This window comes from Myotis lucifugus, unplaced genomic scaffold, assembly GCF_000147115.1.
Source record: "Myotis lucifugus unplaced genomic scaffold, Myoluc2.0 scaffold_7, whole genome shotgun sequence".
Lineage (NCBI taxonomy): Eukaryota > Metazoa > Chordata > Mammalia > Chiroptera > Vespertilionidae > Myotis > Myotis lucifugus.
Genome location: NW_005871055.1, coordinates 8,235,521 through 8,250,409, shown reverse-complemented (window position 1 = coordinate 8,250,409; position 14,889 = coordinate 8,235,521). Strand labels below are relative to the sequence as shown.

Here is a 14,889-nt window from a genome sequence, read left to right as displayed (position 1 = left end):
CTTGGTTTCCCTGGTGACGAGGGAGGGTGAGCCGCGTTTGGGTCGGCCTGGCCGAGCCTGGCCGCGGCGCCGTGGGCCTGGGCGGCCTTCCTGCGGGAACGCAGCCTAACGTCTGAGCTCTTTTTCGGTTGGAAGGAAGGACACAAGTACCTCCTTTTTATCCTCTCTCTCTCTCTTTTTTTTAATCGAAGTAGGAAACACGCGTTGTCTAATTTGAGGGGGAAATTTTATCAGATTCGAGAACCTAACCTAGCTGATAAAAGACTAATATTTTGTGATTAACTTTAGCAGTTTTGACATGCATGAGAAGAAAGCAAAGCTATTCATCTTACTGCCTTGAGTTTAGTTTTCAATTATTCAAAGTTAACTGGTGGCCCAACAGAGTCAACAGTACCGTGTGTTTTGTTGCAGGAATACCAAAGAAAACAGCAGTAAAATAATTAAATATTTTATCTTAAAAATTTGCTTTTTAATTCGAATTTTATAAAACATAAATTGCAAGGGTTCCGGGATCAATAATTTATATTTTTATTTTTTTATTTACTGATTTTACAGAGAGGGAGGGAGGGAAGCCGATTTGTTCCACTTATGCATTCATTCGTTGATTCTTTTTTTATTTTTACTATTTTATAAAATATATTTTTATTGATTTCAGAGAAGAAAGGAGAGGGAGAGAGAGGGAGAAACATCAATGATGAAAGAGAATCATTAATTGGCTGCCTCCTGTATACCCCCCCACTGGAGATCGACCCCTGCAATCCTGGGCATGTCCCCTTCATCAGAATCCAACCCGGAACCTTGAGTCCACAGGCTGACGCTCTATCCTCTGAGCCAAACCAGCAAGGGCTGTTGATTCTTTTTTTTTTTAAATTTGATTTTAGAGAAAGGGGGAAGGGAGAGAAACATCAATTTGTTGTTCCACTTATTTATGTATTCATTGGTTGATTCTTGTACTTGCCCTAACCAGGGATCAAACCCTCAACCTTGGCATATTGGACTATGCTCTAACCAACTGACTTACCCTGCTAAGGCCTCAAGTAGCAATAATTTAGTGTTGAATTGAAGCCTAAGGTACATTAGAAATCTGTTAACATAAGAAAACATTCAAACTTGTAAAGAAATTTTGTGAGTTTATGTAAGCCAAACTGTTAACCATTGTCAGGAAGCAGAATCTCAATGTATTGGGAGAATGCTCCAGAGAATGGCGATTTTTTACCTTGTTTTATACATTACAACCAAAAGAGGAGATGTAAGTGGTTTACATGACATCCATTGCTGATAGATTAGGGAAGTGGGAGAAAGCAAAGCAGGGATTGGATAAAAAGTAAAACGATAGACACATACTTCTTTTACATAGGTGGGTGCAGGATAGTTAACAGTCAACAATGAACTCAATAACTGAGGGGATTTGTGGTCTCCGCTCACTGGTGCCTGTGCTGTGCTTTGAGGGGTCCAGAAAAAAGGAAAATTACTTTGACATTCTGACTATATGTTATCGTAGATGCAAAAAAGACAAAAGACTCAGTTAAAGTAAAGATTGACCTTTGTCAGGGAAGACACCAGCCTAGGACATGACTAACCATGATAACTGCTTTTAGTTCAAGTTTTAAATTCAGACCTTACGTCTTTGAGTTTGCAAGACCACCACACAGGCCTTTCCTGAGCTTGTCAGGTTAGCATGTGGCCCCTTTTCATCCACAGATCAGTGGCTAAGAAACACAAGTTTTCTAGAAAATGTGACTTTTAGTTCATTTGAACTTTATTTGTTGCTTCCAATTTGTACATATAATTATTAAGGATTGATTCATATCCTTTTTGTGAGGTCTGTTTATGAACTATAGAGAAATTTAGATAATGAAGATGAGCCCTAAGTGAAAGTGCTCTATATGCCATTTTTTTTCGTGAAAGCATGCATGAATACCAAAATTATCAGTGTCATAGATCTCTTACTGCTTTTCTAGTTTCTTTTTAACACAAGTCAAAAATACTTCAGCTTTAAAATTTACTATATTGTATAAGTATATTCTGTAATTTTAAGCAGATAAATAATCTATATATATAAAAACCCAGGGACCATTACGGCAGAATGATCGGTCACTATGACGTGCACTGACCACCAGGGGACAGGCGCTCAATGCAGGAGCTGCCCTCTGGTGGTCAGTGCGCTCCCACAGCTGGAGCTGGACTCAGCAAGAAGCCAGGCTCACTGCTGACCAGCGCAGCTGCAGCAACGCTAAGGAGAGGCTAGCCAAGCGGTAAGGAGCAAGCAGGTGGGCAGTTAGGAGCGAGGGGTCCTGGATTGCAAGAGGGCGCAGGCCGGGTTGAGGGACCCTTCCCACTCTCGTGCATGAATTTCGTGCATTGGGCCTCTAGTTTGAAAATAGGTATCTTCAAATTTTTCTTTCAGAAATATAGTGCTATAGACATAATAACAATCGGATGATTCTTAGAAATTTTTAAAATAATCACTTTTGTATGAACAATATTAAGTAACTTTAAGTAAAGTGATTTAACTTAGATTGGTATGTTAGAGATTACTTTTCATAGCAATCTCATAATATATACAAGTTTAGAGTCTTTTCCCAATATCAAATGATGTATGCTGTATAATTTTTAAAATTTTTTGATAACTTTTAAATGAATGTGCTATTTTGTGACAGAATATAGATTAAAATTTGTCTAGCCCAGCCGGTGTGGCCCAGTGGTTGAGCACCAACCTATGAGTAAGTCAGGTTTCAGTTTCCAGTCAGGGCACATGCCCTGCTTGCAGGCTTGATCCCCAGTATGGGATCATTCATGTTTCTGTCTCTCTCTCCCTCTCGTTTCCTCTCTGAAATCAAGAAAAAATAAATAAAATTTCTCTAAATCAGCATAACAATAAAAACTGCTCTCAGAACATATTCGGAATTCTAACATTTGATACTTTTTTATTTTTATTTTTTTTTTATTTTTCGCTAAAAGTATTACAAAGGGTATTACATAAGTGTCCTTTTTTCCCCCCCACCCTTGACAAGCCCCTGCCCTCCCTTACCCCCCAGTGTCTTATGTCCATTAGTTATGGTTATATGGATGCATACAAGTCCTTCGGTTGATCTCTTACTCCCCTCCCTCCTGTCCCCCAACCCTCCCTGGCCTTCCCACTGCAGTCTGTCAAACAGTTTGAGGCAGCTCTACCACTGTATTTAATATTGTTCAAAAGTTTGTAATGGTCTTAATTATCCATGAAAGAGTGCGATCATGTGGTATTTTTCCTTCATTGACTGGCTTGTTTCACTTAGCATAATGCTCTCCAGTTCCATCCATGCTGTTGCAAATGGTAAGGGTTCCTTCTTTTTAACAGCAGCATAGTATTCCATCGTGTAGATGTACCACAGTTTTCTAATCCATTCATCTACTGATGGGCACTTAGGCTGTTTCCAGATCTTAGCTATGGTGAATTGTGCTGCTATGAACATCTGGGTGCATATATCCTTTCTGATTGGTGTTTCTGGTTTCTTGGGATATATTCCTAGAAGTGGGATCACAGGGTCAAATGGGAGTTCCATTTCCAATTTTTTGAGGAACCTCCATACTGTCTTCCATAGTGGCTGCACCAGTCTGCATTCCCACCAGCAGTGCACAAGTGTTCCTTTTTCTCCACATCCTCTCCAGCACTTGTCGTTTGTTGATTTGTTGATGATGGCCATTCTGACAGGTGTGAGATGGTACCTCATTGTTGTTTTGATTTGCATCTCTCGGATGATTAGTGACTTTGAGCATGTTTTTATATGTCTCTTGGCTTTCTGAATGTCCTCTTTTGAAAGGTGTCTATTTAGATCTTTTGCCCATTTTTTGATTGGATTGTTTATCTTCTTTTTGTTAAGTTGTATGAGTTCCCTATAAATTTTGGAGATTAAGCCCTTATCAGATATGACGTTGGCAAATATGTTTTCCCACGAGGTGGATTTTCTTGTTGTTTTTTTGATGGTTTCTTTTGCTGTGCAGAAGCTTTTTATTTTGATGTAGTCCCATTTGTTCAGTTTCTCTTTAGTTTCAACTGCCCTAGGAGCTGTATCAGTGAAGAAATTGTTTTGGCATAAGTCTGAGATTTTGTTGCCTTTGTATTCTTCTAGAATTTTTATGGTTTCCTGTCGTACATTTAAGTCCTTTATCCATTTTGAGTTTATTCTTGTGTATGGTGTAAGTTGGTGGTCTAGTTTCATTTTCTTGCATATATCTGTCCAATTTTCCCAACACCATTTATTGAAGAGACTATCTTGGCTCCATTGTATGTTCATGCCTCCTTTGTCAAAAATTAATTGAGCATATTGGTTCGGGCTAATTTCTGGACTCTCTATTCTATTCCACTGATCTATATGTCTGTTCTTGTGCCAGTACCAGGCAGTTTTGAGAACAGTGGCTTTGTAATACAGTTTGATATCTGGCATTGAGATCCCACCTACTTTGTTCTTTCTCAGGATCGCTGCAGCTATTCGGGGTCTTTTTTTATTCCAGATGAATTTTTGGAGAGTTCGTTCTAGATCTTTGAAGAAGGCCATTGGTATTTTAATGGGAAGTGCGTTGAATTTATAGATTGCTTTGGGTAGTATGGACATTTTAATGATGTTGATTCTACCAATCCAAGAACATGGTATGTTCTTCCATCTGTTTATGTCTTCCTCTATCTCTTTTTTCAGCGTCCTGTAGTTTTCTGAGTAGAGGTCTTTAACCTCTTTAGTTAAGTTTATTCCTAGGTATCTTAATTTTTTTGGTGCGATGGTAAATGGGATTGTTTTTCTAATCTCTCTTTCTGAAAGTTCACTATTGGAGTATAGAAATGCCTCAGATTTCTTGGGGTTAATTTTGTATCCTGCTACATTGCCAAATTCATGTATTAAGTCTAGTAGCTTTTTGATGGAGTCTCTAGGGTTTTGTATGTATAATATCATGTCATCTGCAAATAAGGACAGTTTTACTTCCTCTTTTCCAATTTGGATGCCTTTTATTTCTTCTTCTTGCCTAATTGCAATGGCTAATACTTCCAGTACTATGTTGAACAGGAGTGGTGAGAGTGGGCATCCCTGTCTTGTTCCTGTTCTTAGGGGAAATGGTGTTAGTTTTTGACCATTGAGTATGATGTTGGCTGTGGGCTTGTCATATATGGCTTTTATTATGTTGAGGTATGATCCTTCTATTCCCACCTTTCTGAGAGTTTTTATCAAAAATGGGTGTTGGATTTTGTCGAATGCTTTTTCTGCATCAATTGATATGACTATGTGTTTTTTATCTCTCAATTTGTTTATGTGATGTATCACATTTATTGATTTACGGATGTTGTACCATCCTTGCATCTCTGGGATAAATCCTACTTGGTCATGGTGTATGATCCTTCTGATGTACTGCTGGATCCGATTTGCTAAGATTTTGTTGAGGATTTTGGCATCTATGTTCATGAGGGATATTGGCCTGTAATTCTCTTTCATTGTGATGTCTTTACCTGGTTTTGGTATTAGGGTGATGCTGGCTTCATAGAATGAGCTTGGAAGCGTTCCTTCCTCTTGAATTTTTTGTAGTAGTCTGAGGAGGGTAGGTTTTAGTTCTTCCTTGAATGTTTGGTAAAACTCCCCTGTGAAGCCGTCTGGCCCTGGGCTTTTGTTTGCTGGAAGCTTTCTGATGACTGCTTCAATTTCTTCCATAGTTATTGGCCTATTGAGGTTTTTAGATTCTTCCTGATTGAGTTTTGGAAGGTTGTATTTTTCTAGGAATTTGTCCATTTCCTCCAGGTTGTCTAGTTTGTTGGAGTAGAGTTGCCCGTAGTATTGTTTAACAATCATTTGTATTTCTGTGGGGTCTGTTGTTATTTCGCCTCTATCATTTCTGATTTGGTTTATTTGGGACCTCTCCCTTTGCTTCTTGGTGAGCCTGGCTAGGGGTTTGTCAATCTTGTTTATCCTTTCAAAGAACCAGCTCTTGGTTTCATTGATTTTCTGTATTGTTTTTTTGGTCTCTATGTCATTGATTTCTGCTCTAATCTTTATTATCTCCTTCCTTCTGCTCACTCTGGGGTTTTCTTGTTGCTCTCTTTCTAATTCTTTGAGTTGTAGAGTTAGATGATTGACTACCATTTTTTCTTGTTTTTTGAGATAGGCCTGTAGAGCTATAAACTTTCCTCTCAGGACTGCTTTCATTGTGTCCCAGAGGTTTTGGATTGTTGTGTTTTCATTGTCATTAGTGTCCAGGATGTTTTTAATTTCTTCTTTGATGTCATCGGTAACCCAATCAATATTTAATAACATGCTATTCAGCTTCCAAGTGTTTGAGTATTTTGGGTTGTTTTTATTGTAGTTTATTTCTAACATTATGCCATCGTGGTCTGCGAAGAAGCTTTTTATGATTTCAATCTTCTTGAATTTGTGGAGACTTTGCTTGTGACCCAATATGTGGTCTATTTTTGAATATGTCCCATGAGCACCTGAGAGGAATGTATATTCCGCAGCTGTGGGGTGAAGTGTTCTGAAGATGTCAATTAAGTCCATCTGATCTAGTGAGTCATTTAGGATTGCTGTTTCTTTGCTGAGTTTTTGTCTAGCGGATTTATCCAGTGATGTCAGTGGTGTATTAAAGTCCCCCACTATGATTGTATTGTTGTCGATCTCTCCCCTGATATCTTCCAGAAGTTTTCTTATGTAGGTGGGTGCTCCTGCATTGGGTGCATATATGTTTACCAGGGTTATATCTTCTTGTTGTATTGATCCCTTTAGTATTATGAAGTGGCCTTCCTTATCTCTGGTTATGGCCTTCACTTTGAGATGTATTTTGTCAGATATAAGTATTGCTACCCCAGCTTTCTTTTCCTTTCCATTTGCGTGAAAGATATTTTTCCATCCCTTCACTTTCAGTCTGTGTGAGTCCCTTCTAATGAGGTGGGTCTCTTGTAGACAGCAGATGAATGGGTCATGTTTTTTTTATCCATTCAGCCACTCGATGTCTTTTGGTTGGAGCATTTAGTCCATTTACATTTAAAGTTATTATTGAAAGGTACTTGTTTGTAGCCATTTCTTTTTGTGTGTGTGTGTGGCTGTTTTCTTTCTGAGCTTGATATTTCTTCTTTTTACACCAGTCCCTTTAGCATTTCTTGCATGGCTGGCTTGGTGGTGATAAACTCCCTTAGCCCTTTTTTGTCTGTGAAGCTTCTTATTTCCCCTTCAATTTTGAATGATAGCCTTGCTGGATAGAGTATTCTTGGATTCAGTCCTTTGCTTTGCATCACTTTGTAGATTTCCGTCCATTCTTTTCTGGCCTGATGTGTTTCTGTTGAGAAATCATTTGATAATCTAATGGGAGATCCCTTGTATGTTACTTTCTGTCTCTCTCTTGCAGCCTGTAAGATTCTCTCTTTATCCTGAACATTTGCCATGGTAATTATGATGTGTCTTGGTGTGGGTCTTTTCGGGTTCACCTTGTTTGGGACTCTCTGGGCTTGTGTGACTTTTTTCTTCCCCACCTCAGGGAAGTTTTCTGATATTATTTCTTCGAATAGGTTTTCTAATCCGTGTTCATCTTTCTGTTGTTCTGGCACCCCTATTATTCGTATGTTGTTTCGTTTCATGTTGTCCCAAAGCTCCCTTAGGCTCTCCTCCTGTTTTTTAATTTTTTCCTCCATTTGCCGTACAGTTTGAGTGTGTTTTGCTTCCTTGTCTTCTAATTCACTAATTCGGTCCTCCGCTTCTCCCAGTCTACTGTTGATACTTTCAATGGTGTTTTTTATTGCAGCTATGTCGCTCTTCATTTCTTCTTGGGACTTACTTAAGTTGTTGATTTTTTCATCTGTTTCTTCTAGCTTCTTGCATAAGTAGTTGAGTTTTTCATCTGTTTCTTCTTGCTTCTTGAACATCCAGTGCATGTACTCTAGGAACCTTATTCTGAATTCTTTTTCCGTCATGTTGCATATCTCTGTCTCACTTAGCTGCTTTTCTGGCGAGTCCTCCTTTTCTTTCCTTTGGGGGTTTCTTTGTCTACCCATGTTTGATCTCACTGACATGACTAGTTGTTGAGTCGTTCAGTGGATGGACCCTGGGTGGCAGTGGCTGCTCCCTGGGTGGCAGTGGCTCCTCGGGCTATGGTTGCTCCTTGGGCGGTTGTGGTAGCAGCGGCTCCTCTGTTGATAGCAGGGCCTCTGGTGGGTGCTGTTCACAGCTGTGGTGGCTCTTCTGGCTGGTGGAGGGAGGCTTCACACACAGCAACTGTTCCCCAGGCAGAGCGTGTGGTGATCAGGAGGCCGCTGTTGCTTGAATCTGCTGCGTTGATTTAAAGGCACAAAATACAACACAACAAGGCACAACGTACCAGGCACTGAACACTATTGTATTTACGATATTACTAACCCCAAATAAAGGTGGTCACCCGAGCTAAGAGAGTTGGGAGATAAGGGGGAAAGAAGAGAAAAAGGTAGAAGAGAAAAAAGAAAGAAAGAAAAAAAGGATTGCAAAAATGAAATTGGGAAAAGGGAGGGGAAAAAGAGGAGGAAAAAAAGAAAAAAAAAGTAAGAGAGAAAAGAGAATGAAGTATAAAAGGGGAAGAGACTATTTATATGAGGAGAAAACTCCTATAGGTCCGCCACTAATACCAACAAATTACAGCAACAGATTCCTGGAGATGAATACAAACTACAAACAACCAATAATATCAAGCAACGCAAGGGGAAACAGAAGCACAGAAATAACCAGGGGGGGGGGGAGAGGGAGGGGCAGGAAAATAAAAAGAATAAGCAGTCTAACCTAACAAACAATCCTAAAAAAAAAAAAACCCAATATACTCGTCAATCAAGCAAACAACAATAAAACAATGGAGAGAGAAAAGAAGAAGAAGAGAAAAAAAAATTGGATAGTGAAGGAAGATAAGGGAAAGGTGTATAAGGATTTAGAACAGGGGATTGGACGTGGGATATATGAGCAGGGTTAAATTTTGACAGGGGGTAAAAAGAGTAGGGAAAATCAAAAGCTAGAGTAGGGTAAGAGAAACAGGACAGCAAAAGGGAAAAAGTGGGGGAGATTGTTTAGCACAGAGGCAAATTGAGGTAGAGAAAAATGTTACTAAAGGAACGATGAAAATAGAATGGAGAACATTAGTCCCAAAATAAAATAAAGACAAAATAAAATGACACTTTAAAGAGTGGTAAAATGGAAGCGGTAATAATACTAGTTAAAAATAAAAAAAAATAAAATAAAATAAAAAAATAAAAATGTGGTAGCTGAAAGGGCAAAATCAGGTGATGGAGAAAAAGAAAAAAGAAAAAAAGGAAAAAAAATGTTTTCTTAGTTAAAAGGAGAAAAAGTAATTTAAAAAAATAAAAATAAAAATGTGCAGTAATGCAGGTGCTTCAGATCTTCTACTCTTCTTATTGGCACGCCCGGAGTTCTGGAGAATGTTGAATTTCCCTCTGTTACACTGTTCCTCCGTGGTGTAAGCCACAGTCCTGATTTTAAAGCCGGCCGTAAAATCCCCTTATTGCCTTATCTGTATTTACAGAAGAGTCAGTTCGTGGCTCTGCCTCTGGGTGGCAGTGTGTCTGGATTGACCTCCGAGGTTAAAAGTTCTCTCTGTCCAGAAGCTCTCTATTGTACCTGAACCAGCTCCGCCCAGAGTTGGTTCCCCAGGCGCCACTCCCAGACTGTTTCCCAGGCTCCCCAAAAACAATCTTCCCCTACAAGCTCTGCTAGTGACCCCAACTGGGCAATCACATGCACTGGGCCAACAATCAAACTCACAGAAGTAAGAGGAAGTGTGCAAACAAGAGCCTGGGAAGCTGTTCGAACTCACAGGGTTCCACCCTCCAGAACTGCGCGGGGTGTCTGCGCGGAGTGGCTGCGCGCGCTCAAGCCCCTGGCGACAAGTAGCCGGCTATCAGGGAAACTCTGAGGCCGCCCTTTTGCATCCAGTCCAACTATGGGCTCATTTATAGTGTTACCTTCTGGCAGCAGCCCTGCGGGAGCCCTCCCCACTTGCGGGTCACGCTAGCCTCTATGGGCGTGAATTTTGGGGGGGGTAGATTTTCCCCTGCGCCCGTGCACGCGCGTTCCTCGCTCCAACCTGAACTGCAATCCGCACCTTTGGGGTAAGTCTAACCTTTCCGTGGAGGGATGCAGGTCTCCGCTGGGCTCTTGTAGTCACGCTGCTTGCGAGTCGTTGCCTCCGGGTTAGTAGCCGCCGGGTTAGTAGCCGATCTCTGGATGCCGGTAACAGCTCCCTAAGATGGCGTGGTCTCGCCGCTGCGCTGGCGCCCAGGGGGAGGTTTCAGCCTCAATCTCTAACCATCCGCATTTTTTAGGAGTTCTCTGTCTTTCCTGGCTGCAGACTGTCTCTCAGCTGAACCTCCCCAGCTTGATCGGGCTGATTGTTACCCGTTTCAGCTGCTCGCCCCTATCTGCTCCGGGACAAAGCACCAACACGTCCGTCTAAGCCTCCACCATTTTTTCCAGTCTCTAACATTTGATACTTTAAAAATCTGAATGCTTTAAAGCAAAGATTTTAGAGTACTTTTTTTTATTAAAAATCTCATTTAAAATATGATAGGTTCCCTACCCCAGTAACTGAAAAGCCAAGTTGCAAATAATAATAATTCTTTTAAAAATCATTTTTGAAATCTAGAAATACATTGTTGTGCTTTGTAATGTAGGCAGACAGACATGAGCAGAGCAAGAATGATGGGACAGGTACAAAAGGTCACCAGGGTGGGAAACCCTAGGTGCCTAGGAAAGGACAATTGTAGGGTAGAATCTTGCTCCCAGGGTGAACTTTCCTCCCTTAGAATATCTCTTGTCCTGTAGTTTGGACCCCCCTGACCTTTCCTCCCGAGAGATATCATCTAGGCCTCAGTTGTATTTCAGCTTCAGGGTCAGAAAAGTAAAAAAAAAAAACCAGACCAGCAATCCCATGGATGACCTCAGGACCAGCTGCATTGGATCATGACCCCCTGCCCTGGTGCCAACCAATCAGTGGAGACTTAGACCCTGAAAGGACACACCTGGAAAGCTGCTGAATATTCCATTGAGATCTTCCCCTGGGACCTCCCCTAAAATCTCCACCCTTAAAACCCTTAGGACAGAGGACCCAGTGAGCTCTCCTTCCAGGGAGCATACTCTTGCCTTTCCCTCTGCACTCCCCATCCCAGGCTCTTTACCTGCTTCCTCACTCCTAAGCTTCAAGGGCCCTTCTTTTGCCTCTATAACTTGTTTCCTAAGCCCATTTCTTCTAGGCATTACTTTTTCTATTTCTGTGATTAACCAAGTAAATATTCTCTTATAGTTTGGGTCTTGGCTCTGAATTCTTTCCTAGCCAGAATTCAAATACTGAGGTTGCTGAACCCAAGTCTTGTCTGACCCCACTGATCTAACACCTGATGCCATTCCTGATGCCTACAACAGAGTTTTATATATATAATAGAGGCCCTATGCACAAAAATTTGTGCACTCGGGGTAGGGGGGTCCCCTCAGCCAGGCCTGTGCCCTCTTGAAGTCTGGGACCCCTCGGGGGATGACCACCTGCTGACTTAGGTCTGCTCCCCGGGGGATTGGGCCTAAGCTGGCAATCAGACATCCCTCTGGCAGCCCGGGAGCCCTTGGGGGATGTCTACTTGCCAGCGGGGAGCAGGCCTAAGCTACAGTCTGACATCCTTAGTGCTGCTGAGGAGGTGGGAGAGGCTCCCACCACTACCGCTGTACTGGCAGCCGTCAGCCTGGCTTGTTGCTGAGCAGAGCTCCCCCTGTGGGAGCGCACTGACCACCAGGGGCATCCCCTGCATTGAGCGTCTGCCCCCTGGTGGTCAGTGTGTGTCATAGTGACCAGTCATTCCCAGTCTTTCTGCTCTTAGGATCAGTTTGCATATTACCCTTTTATTATATACTAGAGGCCCGGAGGCCCGGTGCACAAAAATTTGTGCACTCGGGGGGAGGGGGGTCCCCCATCCCGGCCAGTGCCCTCTCACAGTCTGGGACCCCTCGGGAGATAACGACCTGCTGGCTTAGGCCTGCTCCCAGGTGGCAGAGGGCACACCCAATCCCTAAGTGCAGCCCCTGGTCAGGCTCAGAGCAGGGCCGATTGGGGAGTTGGGGCGCAGCCCCCTGTCATGCACAGAGCAGGGCGGATCGGGAGGTTGCGATGCCACCCTCAGTCACACTCAGGGTGGGGCCGATCAGGGGGTTGGGGTGCTGCCCCCTGTCACAGAGCAGGGCCAATCAGGGGATTGGGGCGCTGCCCCCTGTCACAGAGCAGGGCCCATCAGGGGGGTTGGGGCTCCGTACCCTGTCACACACAGAGCAGGGTCAATCAGGGGGTTGGGGAGCTCCCCCCTGTCATGCACAGAGCAGGGCCGATCAGGGGGTTGAGGAGCTCCCCCCTGTCACTCACAGAGTAGGGCCGATAGGGGAGTTGGGGCACCGCCCCCTGTCACACACAGAGCAGGGCGGATCAGGGGGTTGGGGCGCTGCACCCTGTCACACTCAGGGCAGTGCCGATCAGGGGGTTGGGGCGCTGCACCCTGTCACACACAGAGCAAGGCCCATGGGGAGGTTATGACTCTACCCTCTATCACCCACAGAGCAGGGCCCGTGGAGGGGGGTTGGGGCGCCACCCTCTATCACCCACAGAGCAGGGCCGATCAGGGGGTTGGGGCACCACCACTGTCACACTCGGGGCAGGGCCGATGGAGAGGTTATGGCTCTACCCTGTCACACACACAGCAGGGCCCGTGGGGGTTGGGGGGTTGGGGTGCCGCACCCTGTCACACACAGAGCAGGGCCGATCAGGGGGTTGGGGAGCTCCCCCCTGTCAAACACAGAGCCGCAGGGCAATCAGGGGATTGGGGAGCTCCCCCTATCAGGCACAGAGCAGGGCCCGTGGGGGTTGGGGGGTTGGGGCGCCGCACCCTGTCACACACAGAGCAGAGCTGATCAGGGGGGTGGGGAGCTCCCCCCTGTCAAACACAGAGCCTCAGGGCAATCATGGGATTGGGGAGCTCCCCCCTATCAGGCACAGAACAGGGCTGGTCAGCGGGTTGGGGTGCCTTCCCCTGTCACGAACAGAGCAGGGCGGATAGGGTGGTTGTGGCCCCGCCCCCTGTCACACACAGAGCCACAGGGCGATCAGGGGGTTTGGTCGCTGCCCCCTGTCACGCTGATCCCGGTGCCGGGAGCCTCGCTGCTCCGCTGATCCTGGTGCTGGGAGGCATATTACCCTTTTACTATATAGATTAGAGGCCTGGTGCATGGGTAGGGGTTGGCTGTTTTGCCCTGAAGGGTGTCTTGGATCAGGATGGGGGTCCCCACTGGGGTGCCTGGCCAGTCTGGGTGAGGGGCTGAGGGCTGTTTTCCGGCTGCCGAGTGCCTAAAGCTTCCAACCGCTCCTTGTTTTCTTTTTTTTTTTTTTTTTTTATTCTGGGCCAGCTTTAGCTCTGAGGCCTCGCTGCTGAAAACATGGATACAATATTTCTGTCCGCCTGGCTTTCAGTCCAGCTGATTTCTGGGGTTTTGTTTAGCTTCTTATTTGCAACATAGTACATAGTTGCTTAGACTTGCCGCTGAGAGGCCGGCAAGTGAGGCGGGGAACGTTGGAGTCCGCAGCAAGCAAGCCTCATGCTCGCTTCAGTGCCTGGCTGCCGGCCGCCATCTTGGCTGACAGTTAATTTGCATATACTCACTGATTAGCCAATGAAAAGGGTAGCGGTTGTACACTAATTACCATGTTTCTCTTTTATTAGTGTAGATGATAGAGTCCTGGTGCATGGGCCAGCCTGGGGGAGGGGCAGATGGCTGTTTTCAGGCTGGCCAAGCCCCCCCCGACAACGAAAGCTCCTAGCCTCTCCTTTTTTTCTTTTTTTTATTCTGGGATTTATTTACCTTCTATAATTGAAACTTTTTTGCCTTCAGTGGAGCTCCGAGCCGGCCGCGACAGGCGGGAAGCTTGGCTTCCTCCATCACTGGAGCAACCAAGCCTCCTGCTCGCTCCAGCTTCGTGGCTGCTGGCTGCCATCTTGGTTGGGTTAATTTGCATGTAGTCGCTCTGATTGGCTGGTGGTTGTGGTTTAAGGCGTAGCGAATGTACGGTCAATTTGCATGTTTGTCTTTTATTAGATTAGAAGATTCGTGCACTAAGGGGGAGGGGTCCCTCAGCCCAGCCGCCTCCCTCTCACAGTCCGGGAGCCCTCAGGTGATGTCCTACTGATGGTTTAGGCCCGCTCCTCCTGTCTGCTGCCACGGCTGGCCAAGGTGGCTATGAGGCCTGAGCCCCGAGCCTCACTGCCTGAGCCCCAGGCCTGGCAGCTTCCAGGGCTCAAGGCTGCCTGAGCCAGAGTGGCTTCGAGGCCCTGGGGCTCAGGCAGCCTTGAGCCCCGTGGCTTCACAGCCACTGTGGCTTTGTCTGGATGGAGGTCTGGAAGAGTCCGTCCTAATTAGCATATTACACTTTTATTAATGTACTAGGAGCCCAGCGCCATTTGAAATCGTGTGGCACTGCCCTGCCTTGACACAGGAACCTCTCCACACAGAGCTCCAGCACACCTGGCCCAGCCCCCAAACCCTCTGGCCTTCTCTGGCTGCTTCAAGCCCTCCCCTCAGTCCCTCCTGTCGCCTAGGGCTGGTCCCGGCTTCTCTGGGTGCCTCCCGGCTTCCGGCCCTGTCTCCAGGGCAACGCAGAGGCTCCGCCCTGTCATGCTCGCCAGAGGAGAGCGTGGAAGCCTCCCTCCTGCTGCGCTGTGCTCCTTCCCCTGGCAGGTGGGCCACAGGGCACTCATAGTGCAAGCGGTGGGTGGCGAAGGATTGGTGAGGGGGGCGCTATGCGTTCTCACCCCTGCCCTCCCTGGCACGGGATGGTCCTGCCTCCCCAATTCCGCCCAGTCTCCGGAGCAACCCCCCAGCT

At 45.3% G+C, this 14,889-nt stretch overlaps 1 protein-coding gene across 4 annotated transcripts in view; it reads left to right on the top strand.

Moving 5' to 3' along the window:
• The window catches only part of CAB39L (calcium binding protein 39 like), a 156,756-nt gene that overhangs the window by 819 nt on the left and 141,048 nt on the right, over positions 1–14,889 (top strand). The window lies entirely within an intron of this gene.